Source organism: Petaurus breviceps, unplaced genomic scaffold, assembly GCF_028583685.1.
Source record: "Petaurus breviceps papuanus isolate PSGF00001 unplaced genomic scaffold, PetGlider_PUasm1.0 191, whole genome shotgun sequence".
Classification (NCBI taxonomy): Eukaryota; Metazoa; Chordata; class Mammalia; order Diprotodontia; family Petauridae; genus Petaurus; species Petaurus breviceps.
Genome location: NW_027185811.1, coordinates 1,484,388 through 1,501,862, shown reverse-complemented (window position 1 = coordinate 1,501,862; position 17,475 = coordinate 1,484,388). Strand labels below are relative to the sequence as shown.

Genomic DNA, 17,475 nt, shown 5'->3' with positions numbered 1-17,475 from the left:
AGGCCACTATTAATCTTATTTGAGTGAAATGAATATATGAGAAGTAGGATGAAAAAGCTTGGGTAGCACCAAATTGTGCCTGGCCTTGAATGTTAGGTGAAACTTTTGAGAAAGGCCTCTTTAAGAAGTTTTTTTTTTGACAACTTGAAATCGCTTTTTGAGCAAGAAATGCTAAAATTTTTTTAATGAAAAATTGGTTGTCAGTTTTGTTACATCAAGCCATAGGCATTAAGGAGCAAGTTATTAGTCTTCCTGTTATATTTGCTTTCTGTTACACTTCAAAATTCTCTGAGCTGCCACAAATCCACAAAGTGACATGGTGGTATGTGAAAATAAGCCAAATCAAAGGCAAGGATTTTCTACATAAATTATTGAAGCAGTCCTGAACAAAAAGTTAGTTTACTATTAGTACACGTCACAATGAATTTTACACAAATCTGGCTAAGGTTATATTTTATGCAAGGAGTGTTTTAACTTTGTCACTCCAAAGTGCTTTTTGCTAACATAATAATAATTCACAGAGTTATAACATTTTTCATAAAGTCGTTCGCTTCCATTTGCTCCAATCTAATTCTGAAGCAATGATTCTCCTCAGTGAGCTTTTGAGATTCTTTTTCCATCTGGCAAATTCAGCTTTTTAAGTTATTATTTTCCTCAGTCAGGCTGTTGACTTTAATTTCATAATTTTCTTGCATTGTTCTCATTTCTCTTCCCAATTTTTCCTCCACTTCTCTTATCTGCTTTTTTTTTTTAAAGCAATCGGGGTTAAGTAACTTGCTCAAGGTTACACGGCCAGTTATTTCTGGGTGTGGTGCTAAATATCTGAGCCTGGATTTGATCCCCAGGTCATCCCGACACTGGAGCCGGTGCTCTTACTTGCTGAGCCACCTGGCTGCCCCTTCTTATCTGCTTCTTAAGGTCCTCTATGGCCTCTAACCAGTTTGTATTTTCCTTTGAAGCTTTTGGTACAGGAGTTCTGACTTCACTGTTTTCCTCCTGTTCCATGCTTTGCTCCTTTTTGTCCCCAAAATAGGAGTGTAATGTTGGAATCTTCTGTTTGCTTTGTTTCCTTTGCTTGGTCATGTTGCCCATCAGTCACTTGACCCCTGGGCTTTTTGCCATAATAGGACTGCCACCAGACGGGAACTTTTGTCCCAAAGGCTGGGGTTTTCTCAGCTGCCGGAGGTATTAGATGGGTGCCCTCTCTGAGGTCTCCACATGCTCTGGCAAGCTGGACACACAGCCCAGGACCTCCAGTCTAGACTGCAATCCAGATCCAAGAAGGTTAAAGCAAGAGTGATTACCCCTCAGACTGGTGCTTGGTCCCACTATACTCTGCAGGCCAGGAACTAAAGCTGTCATGTGGCACTGGCTGGTGCCGGGGTCTCAACAGCTTCTTGCCCTGGGGGGCAAAAGCCATGCACTCTCACTTACTGGGTCCCAAAGTCCAGACTGCACTGACCTCTCACTTTGTCCTTCATGTCTATATGTTGATAATTCTGGAAATTACCACAGCTGCTGCTGATCTGGAGTCCCTCTGGCCGGCGGCTGGTCAGGCTGCACCGGCCGATTCCTGGCTGTCCTCAGCTGGAGGTTAGCTTCTCTGTGTCATTTTGTGGGTTCTGCAGCTCCAAAGTTTGTTGAGAGTCCCCTTTTTACATGGATTGGAGAAGGTGGAAGCCTGAGCCGCGGGAAGGTCGTGCTTCTACTCCGCCATCTTGGCTCCGCCCCTATATATCCAAGTTAATCATTTTTTAGTATAGCTAGCTATAGGTCTGTTGATTGCAATAATTTGGTACTTGCCTTCCTGATCATCAATTCTTTCAGTAGCCAAAACTTTGATCAGTCAGACACCAAGAAAAATATTGTGGAAAGCAATTTCTAAATTTAGAAAACACCATTATAGTTTCCACATCTGAAGCTATTTATACATCACAAACACTGATTTAGTAAATTCAATGAAAAAAAAGAAAAACTGCCATTGTTCATTAAATCAACATAGGAAAGGATTGCCAAGCATAGCTAAGTAAATTTAAACTATGTGGAGTATGACTGGGAAGATAAGGATAGCCATCATGAAGAAGGTGGTCCTGGAGCTGAACCTTGTGGAAGAAACTGAAGGTAAGCAGACTGCATTTTAGGCAGACAGGAGATGGACATAGGGCAATAGCAGATATACCAGTTTGATAAACCAAATATACAATAGCAGATAGACCAGTTTCGGTATCTCCTTGCCTGAAGGTAAGCAGAATGCATTTTAGGCAGACAGGAGATGGACATAGGGCAATAGCATATATATCAGTTTGAATAGAAAATAGAATGGAGGAGAATATAATGCATTAGTTTTATAAAGGTAGGCTGGAGATACACGAGCTTGAAATGCCAGCTAAATCTACATTTTATCCTAGAAGGAGAGGGAGCCATTAGTTTCTTGAGGGGAGAGTGGCATGGTCAGACCCGCACTTTGTAAATACAATTTAACAGCTGTGTAGAAGTTGAATTGGAGAGGAAAGAGATTAAATACAGGAAGACTAGTTAGGAGTCTACTTTTGTGCTAGTGTGAAATAGAAGGGTGGCCATGTGAATGGAGAAAAGAGGACAGATGTGAAGGTAGAGTTTGACAAGACTGATTGAATATGGAGGGCCTGGGACCAGGGGAAGGGAGTAAAAATGTTATAGTTGACTCCAAGGTTGTAACCTTGAGATTGGTGGTCCTGTTTAAAATAGAAAAGTTAGCAAGAAGGTTTATTTCATTTTTATTTTCTGTTGTAAATTCTCTACTTCCACCTCCTCTCCTGCTGGTTTAAGAAAGTAAGAAATCCTATACTCATGACATTTGAAATCATGCAAAACATTTCCACATTAACCATGTTGTGGAAAAAAAAATACTTCCACCTGCGCTCAGAGTCCATCTGTTCTCTCTCCAGAGGTGGATAGCATTTTTTATCATAAGTCCTTTGGAATTGTCATGGATCATTGTATTGATCAGAGTAGCTAAGTCTTTCATAGTTCAACACTGTTACAATATTGCTTTTACTGTGTACAGTGTTCTGCTTAGTTCACTCTGCATCAGTTCATATAGGTCTTCCCAGGTTTTTCTGAAACAATCCCCTTCATAATTCAATGTCATTCCATCACAGTCATATAGCATGATTTATTCATTAATCACTCAAGTTGATAGACATTCCTTTGGTTTCCAAATCTTTGCCACACCAAAAAGAGCTATAAATATTTTTGTGCAGATCTTTTCCTTTTTTCTTTGATCCTGAGATAGAGATCTAGTGGTGGTATTGCTGGGTCAAAGAGTATGCATAGTTTTATAGCCCTTTGGCTTAGTTCCAAATTGTTCCTCAGAATGACTGGACCGATTCACAACTCCACCAATAGTTCGTACATTACCCTATTTTTCCACATCCCTTCCAATATTTGTCGGTATTCTTTTCTGTCCATGTGAGCCAGTCTGGTGAGTGTGAGGTAGTACTGCAAGAGTTGTTTTAATTTGTATTTCTTTGTTAGTGATTCAGAGCATTTTTATATGACTATTGATAGCTTTGATTTCTTCCTCTGAAAATGGCCTGTTCATACCCTTAACCATTTATCAATTGGGAAATGTCTTTTTTTCTTATAAATTTGGGTCAAATCTCTATATATTTCATAAATGAGACCTTTATCAGACAAACTTTATATAAAATTTACCCAGTTTCCTGCTTTTCTCCTCATTTTGGCTACATTGGTATCATTTGTGCTGAAACTCTTTATTTATTTATTTATTTGTTGGGGGAGGGGGAGAGGCAGTTGGTCTTAAGTGACTTGCCCAGGGTCACAGGGCTAGTAAGTATCGAGTGTCTGAGGCTAGATTTGAACTGAGTTCCTCCTGACTTCAGGGCTATTGTTCTATCTACAGCATCACCTAGCTATTCCCAAAACTTTTCAATATAATCAAAATTACCCATTTTACCTCCCATGAACTTCTCTATCTTTTGTGTATAATCATGAATTTTTACCTCTCTATAGATCTGAATGTTAATTTTTTTCCATCCTCCTCTAATTTTTTTATGACATTACCCTTTATGTCTCATCATGTACCCATTTTGAGCTTATCTTGGCATGCAGTGTGAGATGTTGGTCTATGTCTGGTTTCTGCCAGACTACTTTCTAGTTTTGCCAGCAGTTTGGGATGTCTAATATCAAACATTAGGTTATTGTGCTCATTTGCTTCTTTATATGGTATCCCTAATCTATTCCATTGGTTAACTACTTTATTTCTTATCCAGTACCAAATTGCTTTGATATATAGTTTGAGGAATTTTTTCCCCCTAGCACTAGAAAGCAATTATTTGGTAGTTTTATTAGTATGGCACTGAATAAGTAAATTAATTTTAGTAATAGTATTATTTTTATTATTGACTTGGCTTACCCATTAGCAATTAATATTTCTCTGTATTTGTGAAAAGAATGTTTTGTAATTGTGTTCATATAGCTATTGTGTGTGTTGGGAGATAAACTCCCAAGTATTTTATATTGTCTGCAGTTATTTTAACTGGAATTTCTCTATTTCTTCTTGCTGGGTTTTACTGGTAATATATAGAAATGCTGACAATTTGTGTGGGGCTTACTTTATATTTGCAATTTTGCTATTTAGTCATTGTTTTGCCTGTCTTTTTTTTAGTTAACTTTCTAGGGTTCTCTTAAGGATATCATTTCTGCAAAAAATAATAGTTTTGTTTCTTCATTACCTATGCTTATTCCTTCAACTTCTTTTTCTTGTATTATTTTTTTTAGGGGGGAAGGCAAGGCAGTTGGGGTTAAGTGACTTGCCCAAGGTCACACAACTAGTAAGTGTGTTGTGTCTGAGGCCAGATTTTAACTCAGGTCCTCCTGACTCCAGGACTGGTGCTCTATTTACTGCGCCACCTAGCTGCCCCTTTTTCTTGTCTTATTGCTATAGTTAGCATTTCTTGTACAATATTAAGTAATAATGATTATAATGAACATCTTTGCATCACCCCTTTATCACAATTATTGATAATGCTTGGTTTTGGTATTAGATGGATACTACTTAATATTTTAGGAAAAGTTCCATTTATTTCTATGCTTCCTAGTATTTTCAGTAAGAATGGCTATTTTATTTTGTCAAAAGCCTTTTTTGCTTCTCTTGATATGATTATAACATTTTGTTGTTGATATAGTAAATTGTTGCTTATAGTTTCTCTGATATCAAACCAGCCCTGCAATCCTGGTATAAAAATCCAAACTGGCCATAGTGTATGATCTTGGTGGTATATTGTTGTAATCTCCATGCTGGTATTTTGTTTTAAAATTTTTGCATCAATATTTATTAAGGACAAATGTTTTCTAGTTTTCTTTTTCTGTTTTTGTTCTCCTTGGTTTAGGTATCAAAAACATATTAGGGTTACAGAAAGAATTTCATAGCACCCTTTCATCTATTTTTAAAACAGTTTATATAATGTTGGAATTAATATTTCTTTAAATGTTTGGTAGAATTTTGTTGTAAAGACATATGGTCCTGGATTTCGTTTTGTTTGGTTTTGTTTTTAGGGAACTCATTTATGGCTCTTCAGTTTCTTTTTCTAAGATAGGGTTATTTAAATATTCTATTTCTTCTATAAATCTGATCAATTTATATTATTGTAAATATTAATCCATTTCATTTAGGTTGTTGGTTTTATTGGCATAAAGCTGGGCAAAATAACTCCTAAGAATTGCTCTAATTTCATCTTCATTGTGGTGGGTTTAGACTCTGCCCACCCAGGGATTCCAAAAACTGTTTCAGTTTCATGATGTGTTGTGGTGGAACCATCTCAAAGAATTCAGAGTCAGACCACCTTGACGCCTCTCATGAAGTGGGACAAGTTCCAAGAGGAACCAGCAACTTCAGGAAAAGCAAGATAGATTTTTATAGGGTAAAGATGCAATTACTTAACAGAAATTATGAATATTGGGGCAGCCAGGTAGCACAGCGAGTAAGAGCACCAGCTCCAGTGTCAGGATGACCTGGGATCGAATCCGGGCTCAGACACTTAGCACCGACCCAGAAACACCTGGCCGTGTAACCTTGAGCAAGTTACTTAACCCCGATTGCTTTAAAAAAAAAAAGAAATTATGAATATTAAAAAAGCAAGAGGGATTTGTGAAAGGATACGGTAATAGGGGAGATATGCCAGCCACAGTGGAACTACGCATGTGATTACCCACAGTGCATAGAGAAAAACCCATGGGGGGGTATGTATGTATGGTAATGATATTATAATAAGCCTCTCTACGTCATAAGATCACTCTAGGTCAGGTCTTTATTATTACTACACAGGTGCCTACTTAGGGAAAGTCCCCTCTATTGTTTTGGGGTCCACATCCTGCTTGGGCATCCTGGTGGTGCTGCTTTCTGATTGGCTGGCTATCGTGGTCCTGTCTGAGATTAGATGGATGTGATTGTGGTTGAGTGCCTGGACACACTTGCTGTTTCTGTGGGGAAATATGAGGAATGGGTCTGGGGGCAGTAGCTAGCTAGAGGCAGTGACTAGGATCCCATCACATGGACACACTTGCTGTTCTGTGAGAAATATGAGTTTGTGGACACACCTGTTGTTCTAGTGAGCAGTATGGCATATATATGAAGAAGTCAGGATATTGAGGAGGGTTGGTGAGTGGCTAGGTAGGGGCAGTGGGCCTGCTGTTCAGCGGGGCTTATGAGAAAATTAGAATATTGGGGCTAGAGGCAGGTTTATTAGGATTCCATAAATTAATTATGAATTCACCATTTATTTTTTGATACTGGTGATGTGATTATTTTTTTAATCAAATTGGCTAGTGTTTTATACATTTTATTTTCTTTCCCATTAAACTAGCTCCTGGTTTTATTTATTCATTTTTTTTACTTTAACTTTTGTTAATCTCTGCCATCCAGATGCTTTTATTCTATTAGGGAGTAACTTAGAGATGATTCTGATTTTGGTTTACTGAGAGTACAGTGTAGATTCAAAAGAACTGGGGAAATAAGAGGCAAGTAGCTTTTGGAGGAAAGATGATTAATTTAGCTTGGGACATGGTGAACTTTAGAAATTAACAGCACATCGAAGTGAATTTTTTTTTAATCAGATAATTAGAAATGTATTATAGAAGGAGGTTGGGCTAAGGATAAACATGAGACTCACCTGCATAGGGGTGAAAATGGAAACCATAGGCATAGATGAAATCACCAAAGGATAAATAAGAGTAGGTCAAGGACAGGTACCTCAGGGGTACCTGCTGTTTAGGTCCAGGGTAAAATAAGAAGGAAATTGAGAAGTGGTCAAATATGAAGAAGATCTGGAAGAAAGGAGTTGTCAGGGGAAGAGAGAATTTCAAGAAGGAACTAATCAACAGTATCAAGTACTATGGGAAAAATAAGTAGACTAGAGGGCAATCATTGGTGACCTGGGGACAGAGTAATTTCATTAGAGCAGAAGCTCTCAGACTTTTTGGTGTCAGGACCCCTTTACACCCTTAAGAATTATTAAGGACCTCCTCCAAAGAGATTTCATTCATGTAAGTTATATTTATCGATATTTACCATGTTAGAAACTAAAATAAAGTTTTGAAATATTTAATGATTCATCTTAAAATATTTTCCAAAAACAGAAAAATTGACGATAAAAGTGACAGTGGTTTAAATATTTTTGCAAATCTCTTTAGCTTCACTTAATAGAAGGTAGCTGGATTCTCATATTTGCTTCTGCATTCAATTTACTGAGATATCATTCTGATTGAAGTAAATGGAGAAACTCCAGCCCCACACAGATAAATAGTTGAAAAGGGAGGAAGGAACATTTTAATAGGAAAAGCAATCTTTTAGGATTATTACAAAAACAATTTTTTCTTCAAACCACTTTTATAATTTTTTTTTTGTCTTTTTGGAGGGGGGAAGGTAGGGCAATTGGCATTAAGTGACTTGCCCAAGGTCACACAGCTAGTTATATGTTAAGTCTCTGAGGCCAGATTTGAACTCAGGTCCTCCTGACTCCAGGGCTGGTGCTCTATTCACTGCACCCCCTAGATACCCTTTCAGACCACTTTTTGAGGATCCAGTGATGGGGAGAGCAGCCAGCACACTGGAAGGTTGAAGAGTCAGCAAGTGGGGATTATGAATGTAGACTAGAAGTTTAGCACTGAATGGGAGTAGAGGAGAGAGAGGGGCTGGAGGGTATGGATAGGTCAAGGCAAGGTGGCTTTTTAAAAAAATAGATTTCTGTTGTTGGTCAGTCATTTCAGTCATGTCCAGTTCTTCATGACTCCATTTGGGATTTTCTTGACAGAGATACTGGAGTGGTTTGCCATTTCCTTCTCCAGCTTATTTTTATAGATGAGGAAACTGGGGTAAACAAGGTTAAGTGACTTGCCCAGGGTCACACAGCTCTGGTGAGTGTCTGAGGCTACATTTGAACTCACATCTGCTGACTCCAGGCTATCTACCACAACCCCTAGTTGCCTTTTTAATAAAGGAGATTTGATTATATCAGAGCAAGAGAGGAGCCTGGAGAATGGCTGTTTAATGGCACCAGGTGATAGAAGATGGGCTGGAATTGAATCAGGATTACAAATGAGGCAGTGAACTAGGGCAAAGATAGGCACTTTTTCCTTTAAGATAGAAGGGGAAGCATGAGAGGGTGAACAGTTTTGAGGTATGAGGGAAGGGAAATGAGGAAACATGGGATAGCCTTAGTCTTAGTAAATGAGAGAACCAGTAGCAAGTGGCAGAGGGAAAGGATTTAAAATCATTTTTGTAGGGAATGTGATAAGGAGTAAAGAAATGAACAAAAGGGCTGCTGTGAGGCACCAGTTCAAGGCTAAATGACATAAATTTGTAGCTGAACTGATAAACCCGGTTTTGTGATTTCCTATAGCAACAACACCAATTATGGGGGGAGTAAGAGCAGAATAAGTGGATGGCATTTCCGAGGATCTCTTGAGGATTAATGAGGCAGGAATAGGGGAAAGTTATGGGGGAGAGGTAGTCAAAGATTGTGGGCAGCACAGTGGGGGCCTGAAGTCTGTATGACCTGAGTTCAAATACAGGCCCACACATTAGCTATGTGGCAAGTCACTTAACCCTGTTTGCCTCAGTTTCCTCATCTGTAAAATGAGCTGGAGAAGGAAATGGCAGAGCATTCCAGTGTCTGTCAAGAAAACCCCAAACGTGGTCATGAAGAATCAGACGCTGAACAAACAAAAACACCCCAAACGGGTATGGAGAGAACATAAAGAGAAAAGGGGCTCCAGGAAGAGCTTGACAATATGCCCATGGGAGCAAAACACATAAATCAAACTTGGTGGGTAAGCAGGATTTTCCACATTTCACCTGAGCTGTTTTGTCATAAACAGGTAGTTGGAGGGGTGTGCTGGTAAGTTCCTAAGGAGAGGCTGGGGAGGATGTGAGTCTGACACACTTTAGAACTTTAATCTTTATTGTTAACATTTTCTCCATCACTTTATTTATTTTTTTAAATTCATTCTTTAATTTGTTAATTTGTTTGTTTCCTTTTAGTTTACAGGATTCAATTCCACAATTCCTTGAATTTCACATTTTGTCCCCCTCCCTCCCCTCCCCCCCATGGCGTCTTATAATCAAGTATAGGATCTGTAGATACTTTCACATTATACAATGGTCAGGTTATAAGGATGGATTGTACCCGCTGGGATGAAAAATGGTATAGAGGACATAAAATCAAATAAGAGAACGAAAAAGATAAGGTATTTTGCTTCCACCTGGATATAAATTTAGTTCTTTCTAGTTCTTTCTTTGGATGCACGTTTTTCTCTCCATCATGCGTCTTTTGGGATTGACATATCCCTGCATTGTTGAGAAGAGTCCAGTCTATCAAAGTTGGTCATCACACATACGTTGTGTCTGTAATTGTGTACAAATTCCTCCTGGTTCTACTCTTCTCACTCAGCATCAGTTCTTTTAAGCCTCTCCAGGTACATATGAAGACCGCCTGCTCCCCATTTCTTATAGCGCAATAATATTCCATAACATGCATATACCACAACTTGCTCAGCCATTCCCCAATTGATGGACACCCCCTTAATTTCCAATTCTTTGCCACAACAAAAAGAGCTGCTATAAACATTTTTGTACATATGGGTCTTTCTCCCATTTCTATGATCTCTTTGGGATATAACCCTAGGAGTGGTATTGCTGGGTCAAAGGATATGAAAGTATTTATAGCCCTTTGGGCCTCTCCATCACTTATTAAGTCTAGACAATCCACAAAACAATATATCATGCCCTGATTAATAGTGCTTGCTTATTTCCAAGGTTCCTATGCCCACACTAAAAATTTTAACAATCAGCTCCTGAACTGGTTAACATCTGAGTGACTGGGCCTATGATTTCATTATCCTGGGGAGAAAACTTTCACCTGAGGGATTGCCCACTGCCAATGTGACACTTTCTCTACAACTTGATCATCTTAGTGCAAGGGTGGGGAAGCTGTAGCCTGGAGGCCACATGTGGCCCCCTAGGTCCTCAAGTGCAGCCCTTTGACTAAATCCAAACTTCACGGAACAAATTCTCTTAATAAAAAGATTTGTTCTGTAAAACTTGGACTTAGTCAAAAGGCTGCACCCAAGGACCTAGAAGGCCACATATGGCCTCGAGGCTGCAAGTTTCCCATCTCTGGCCTTACAGAAATTGTCTCAAGTCTAGACTCTAGACAAGTGGTGTCAAATTCATACAGAAACAGATACCACTAAACCATATGTAAGGATCGCTGTGGATCCACATAGTGACTTAGAAAACCACATATTAGCTTTACCTATGTTTTATTGTATTTTTATTTTGTTAAATATTTTGCAATTACATTTTTTTTTTTGTTTTTGGAGGGGGAAGGTAGGGCAATTGGGGTTAAGTGACTTGCCCAAGGTCACACAGCTAGTTTTGTCTTAAGTGCCTGAGGTTGGATTTGATGCAATTACATTTAAATCTGGTTTGGACCCTCTGGAATGTTAAGGGCCTCATGTGGTCTGAAGGTTTGACACTTGCCCAGGGTCTCAAAAGTAGAACTTGAACCCAGATCTTCCTGACTTCAAGGCTGGCCCAATTTCTGCTACAACATGCTGCCTCTCATATAAGTAAGTCTTCAATAATAAAACATTTACTGAGTGTCTTTGGGGGCCTAAGTATTATGGTGGATACTAAGATAAATACTAAATTCCCTGTCCTCAAAGACCTTAAAATTTAATAAAGGAAACAAGACATAAATAATACAATATGACATAGATTTATTGAGAGTCCTGCAGTTAGGCACTGGAGAGATAGAAAGTTTAGATAAGATATAATCCTTGTCTTGAAAGATCTTACCATTGAGTATTAGAAGATAATAGGTTGATGTTGGAAGGAATTTAATCTAATTCAAAACACTTTAGAAATGTTATTCTGACCTTGACCACCAACAACAAATATGAACATCTCCCATATACAAACTATAGAAAGAATATTGTATATAAAACTGCAGATCTCATGTACAGCTTGGTTTATTTTTTTAAGTATATGCTAAATTCAGCAGATTAGTTCCAAAAGCTGCCCTGCTTGTCTAGTGCCCTCTAAATCTTCTGTCCTGGGACAGGTAGGTAGTGCAGTTGATAAAGTATTGAATTTGGATTCAAGAAGACCTGCATTCAAATCCTATCTTAAAGGCTCTGTGTCTCTGTGACCTTGGAGAAGTCACTTGGGTTTTTTTTTTTCAGCCTCCCCATTTCCTCATCTGTAAAATGGGGCTTGTAATAATATCTACCTCCCAGGATTATGTGGAATAAATGAGATATTGTAGCAGCAAGCACCCCAGCGTCCCCAGGGTGTCTGCCAACACAGGTTCTTGGATCTGCTTTGATAAACGAAAGCAACTCAAAATGGGTAAACAAGCTTGCTTTAATCAGTCAAACATATATTGTTTACCTAGTTCAGGGGAAAAAGGTCAGCACCCTGAACTTCAGAATATACAGACAGAGAAACAGATCAAGTAGACAGATTTCCAAACTGTCCAACCATTACATCCATACCAAATCAACATCTGTGTTTTTCAAAGCCGAGGGGGGGACTCTGTAGCAGCAACAGCTTCCCAGAGTCTCATCTGATCAAATCACAGAACACTTCTCAAAGTGAGCCCCAAAACAAAGCTACACATCAGGGCTTATATAGCCTTCTCCTGGCTCAGAGAATGTAACAACCTTATTGACCCACTGGCCAATCAAAAAGTATCTACTGAAAAACAAGCCTCCCACCCCAGGCTCCAGGTGCACTTTAGCCTAGGGGCAGGGGAGATCTTTAAATTTACATTCCCATTACAGATATTTGTAAAGTGCTTTATGAGCCATAAAGTCTTTATAAGCCATAAACTTTGGGAGGTAGATGCTGAGGTATGATAAGTGTGAAAATGGGTATGCTAACTATCTTGATTTGCTTGAGCCCCCCAATTATCCAGGTAACAGAGAAGAGCTGTAGGAGGACTGGCTATTAGCTAACATACAGAGTGGCTTTATCTGATGCTATCCTACCTTTCCAGTATTATTTCCTATTGTTAGAAACATACGAATAAATAATACTTGTTGGAAAGCCAGGAAGGTTTTTATTACCTTTATTTTACATTTATTCTTTCTGAATAAATGGGTAGCCTCTTCAAAAGACTACAGAGAATCAGACAAATGCAAGCCCCTTTATGCTACTTCCATTAAAATTTCCTGCCTTGTTCTTCCTTTCAGAACTGGGATTGATTCCAGCTCTTCTGGTTACAATATTTCTGACCAGCCCACTACACATTTACTCCTTCATGTGTTCCCTCCTCTGAAATGTGGGTCACACGATTGGATAATGAGGCTCTAATTCTATGTGGGTGTAGCGCCAATGCAATATTTACAGATCCAATGGTCACTATAAATATGCCTACATAGTGCTCAATCACAAAATATAAAAGACTCTCCATATAGAAGACAGAAGCAAAATATTTATTCAGACACCAGAAAACTGAATGCCCAAAACAGTAAACTGATTCCATCATGGTAGCAAAGAAGTTAATAAGCCAGAACAGCAGAGAGAACCACAGCATCCTTTAATCTTCCCACAAACCAACACAAACCTAGTTGTCACAGCAGGTGGCAAACACCAACATTTACTCACAAGCCTGTGTCCCTGGGATGTGTCCTTTCCTACCATCTAGCTCCTCTGACTCCCAGTTTCCTGTGGGCTCTGCTCCTCCCTTCAGTAAACTCCTCCCACCACAGGCTCCATGTAATTACATTCAGCCTATTAGGGGGCAGGGTATATCTTCAAAGCAGGGAAGGTCCTCAAATTCCTTTAGGCTTATTAAGGGGCAGGGAAGATCTTCAAATTACAATTAGCATTATATTCATCCCCAAGATCTTTCATGTCCTTGCATAGCAAAAATACATTAACAATACATTTCATTACATAGATTAATGAGAGTTTAGGGGAAACTGGTGGGGTAACTGGTATCAACAGAACTTTGCAACAATTTAACAGGAATGATAGAAAATAAGCACATAAAACAATATCTTAGGGTGGGGGCCTGGGCACAAGCACCCTATCTTCCCCTCCTCAAATGAATGGAGCTCAAAATCTTGGGGCAAGGAGCAAAGATCTCTTCTCCAAAGCTCTTCCAGCTGAAATTGGACGTAGAGCTGTCCCTGCCCCAAGAGGTCCTATTCAAGAGGTCAGTTCTTTAGCTGGCATATGGAGCTTGGTTGATCCTGCATCCAGGGGGGCACATCACAGTCATGGACAGGGGGTGGCATCCAGCTTAAGTGATCAGGCACCTGAAGGTGTCTGGTACTAAACCTGCAGGAAAAATATCTGTTAAACAAGTTTAACAGACAAAAAGCCAAAAAGAAACAGATACAGGGTCAACCATGCTTCTGGAGCCCATGAACTCACTGTCAGCCTCATTCATGATAGAATATATGAGTTAAAGGTTCAGTTTGGTAATCATCTTCCTCTGAATAAACAACAGCTATGGTATTGCTTTTCCCATGTGCTATCATCTCCACAGCCTTTGGAACATTGTCTGGCTTCTGCTTTACCCATACTTTAGCTTCCAGTTTTATTCTATTTGTAGAACCAAATCCTTCACTTCTTCTCATAGTTATTTCAGAAGGAGGGTCAGTTTTCACAAAGGGTATTGTTTCACAAATAATAATCACTTGAACTATTCTATCATTTTTACAAAACTATAGTTCCTTCACCTAAATTTTGGAATGTCACAATAATTTCTCCTTGATAATTAGAAGCTATTACTCCAGTCAATACTTGTATTCCTTGAGCTACTAAACCTGATTTAGGTAATATCCATCCAAAATAATCTTTAGAGATTCTCATACATATTCCAGTAGAGATGTTTCTTATTTCTTTTCTATTCAACCAAAAGTTCTCTAAACAATGTAAATCATATCCTGCTGAACCAGGTATTTGGGATCTTATGTGTTTGCTGTTTTCTAATTTGCGGATTTGGGGTCATCATTCTAAATAGAGGTGTACTTCCTCCAAATGGTCTATTATTCAAATTATGTAAAGCAGTGAACAAATCATCTTTCCAATATTGATATGAATTATTAGAACTTAACTTCCTTAACTGTTCTTTCAATAATCCCTTTATTCTTTCAATTAACCCAGATGCTTGTGGGTAATTTGGAATATGATACATTCATTTAATATTGTTTAATATACAATATCTCTTCATTTCATTACCTTTTAAATGTGACCCATTGTCACTTTGAATCTCCATTGTGGTTCCATAATATAGACTTATGAGATCTAGAGCTTTACAGGTGTTTTTCTGGGTCTCATTCTTTTAAGGACAAACCACTAGTACACCTGAATAGGTGTCAACACAAGTAAATATAAATATGCATACTCTCTTGTGGTAGAGGACCAATATAATCTATTTACCAAATTTGGGCTGGAACTTTTCCCCTTGCTATCTCCCCAGTTACTACCTGAGGAACAGTTCATTCCTTTTCCAATCAACATATATGACATTCTTCTGCTATCTGTTTTAACAATGGATCAGAGAAACTAACACCTTGATCTTGTGCCCACCTTTGGGTGTGGCCCGAACCCCTAAATGGCTGACCATTTGATGGACCCATTTTGCTACTACTGGATCATCAGTTGGGACAATATGTTGAGTAGCAATCTTTGCTAGTCAATCAGCATGTGCTTTGTACTCACGTTCTGAGGGCCATGTGAGCATCTACAAGAAAAACTGACAAATTAGTTACCAAAGACATGTCCCATATATCTTCCCATAATTCTTTGGCCCAGACTTGTTTACCATAAATTTCCCAATTTGGATTTTTCCACATGGGCATCTATGTAGCTAACCCATTAGCTACCGCCCATGAATCAGTAAATAGATGACACTGTCCTCCTTGTTCTGTTTTGATGGCTTGATGTACTGCCATAAGTTCACCTATCCCAGTACTTTCCAAAGTCTGCCTAATACATGAGTTATAGCCTACTGCTTTTCAATGTCTTTTATGGCCCAAATATTTTGCTGTCCCATCAGTAAACCATGCATATTTCTTCTTTTCTTCAGTTAATCCATCATTCCATTTTACCAAGGATTGTACCAATTGTTGCTTTGGTTCAGGGGATGTATCATGTCCCTCAGTATCAATGTTTGCTAAAGAGTCATGTAGAGCAGAAACTCCACTTTTGCCTGTTTTAGTTCTATTTTGAATAGACCATTTCCATTTAATTATTCTGGCCTCTTGTGCATGTCCAATTCTGTGAGAAGTTGGGGTGCCCATTACCCAGGTCTTAATTGGGGTTACAGGTCTTAATATTACTTCATGGCCCAGAGTCAGTTGTTCAGTCTTTACCAAAGCCCAATATGCAGCTAATAACTGCTTTTCAAAAGGTATGTTTTGAACTCCAGATGAAGGAAGTTTCCTAGACCAAAATCCTAAAGGTACATTTTGGTTTGTTGTTTCTGCCATAAACTCCAGTTTGCATAATCATCCTGTATGGTCACTTGTAATTCCACTGGGCCATTTTGCATAGGCCATAAATCAAAGGCCAATTTTGTAGCAGCTTTGGCTTCCTCAAAAGCTTTACCCTGCTCAAGTCCCCAGTCAAATTCATATTTCTTCCTGGTAACTTTATATAAGGGTTCCAAAATCTGTCCCAGGTGTGGAATGTGATGTCACCAATATCCAAATAATCCTATAAACTTTTGGGCCTCTTTCTTATTGGTAGGCATAGGAAAATTCTTAATCTTTTGTAGGGCTTGTGGAAGAATCTCTTGCAGCCCCTTATTCCATTATATACCCTCAAATTTTACATTTTGAGCTGGTGCTTGGATCTTTGCAGAGTTAATCCCCCCCCCTTGCTTTTCATATGCTCAATTAAAAGCATCCAACTCTTCTCTACTTCTTTTACATTTTTCCCTGTATCCTAATATCATCAGTGTAGTGGGTAAGCTGTACACCAGGTAGCTCTAATTCATCCAAATGTTCAGCCATAATCCTATGACAAATAGTGGGGCTATGCAGGGTATCCTTGTAGCAAAGAGGTGAAAGTATATTGTCTGCCCTGCCAAGTGAAAGCAAACTGGACCCATTGTTTAGAGTCTGTTGGGATGGTGAAGAAAGCATTGGCTAAATCAATAACTGCATACCAAGTCCCTTCATATTTCTAGATCCTTTCTATTAACGTGGAACAACAGCATACAAGGGAATAGTCACCTTATGCAATTGTTGTAATATAATGCCCAAGGAAAGACAACTTCCCAAGGTTCAGAATACCAGCATAGGTGCTCTCCATTTTATTCAGTGACAAACCAAGAACAGAGAAGGTCAAAACATGACATCATTCCAAATACAGCATTTACTAAGTGTGATTAAATAATCTCCAAGCACTACCCCACCCCAGGACCTTCCAATCATTCAATCAATTACAAAGTCTCAGTTCTAAATACTTCTCCACCCCTAGGCTATACCTTAATTAAGTTCACCACAAAGCCCCTCTTCTCAAATGGAGATTAGTTTCCAAACATAAGGTCAAAAGTTCCCCACCCCTGGATCACAATTGAATCTACCCCAGAGTTACATCAAGTTTAAACACAGCACTTAATACCCAAATGGAGCTCTTTTCTTCATCTTGACAAGTTCTCAGGCATCTTAGTTCCTGGGGAGACAAGGCTTAGCAAGGCCATAAGATACATTGCCAGTCCCTTTATGAATTCATCCTCTGTCTGTAGAACAGTCCTAGAACCCCTGAGCACATCAGCAAAGCCCTCTCCCAGGATTTCTGCAAACATACAACAAGAAAATCCCTCTTCAGGGCTTCTGAACCAACAGAAAGGCTCCTAGACCCCTGCAACAACAGCACTGTCCTTCACCAGTGGACAGTATTCACTCTGTCTGCAGGACAGTCTCCAGACCCCTGCAACAACAGCACTGTCC

The 17,475-nt window shown here is 39.0% G+C and overlaps 1 pseudogene; it reads left to right on the top strand.

The window, feature by feature from the left end:
• The first annotated feature begins 2,048 nt into the window (after positions 1-2,048).
• The window catches only part of LOC138164608 (ribosome biogenesis protein NSA2 homolog pseudogene), a 34,036-nt pseudogene continuing 18,609 nt past the window's right edge, over positions 2,049-17,475 (top strand).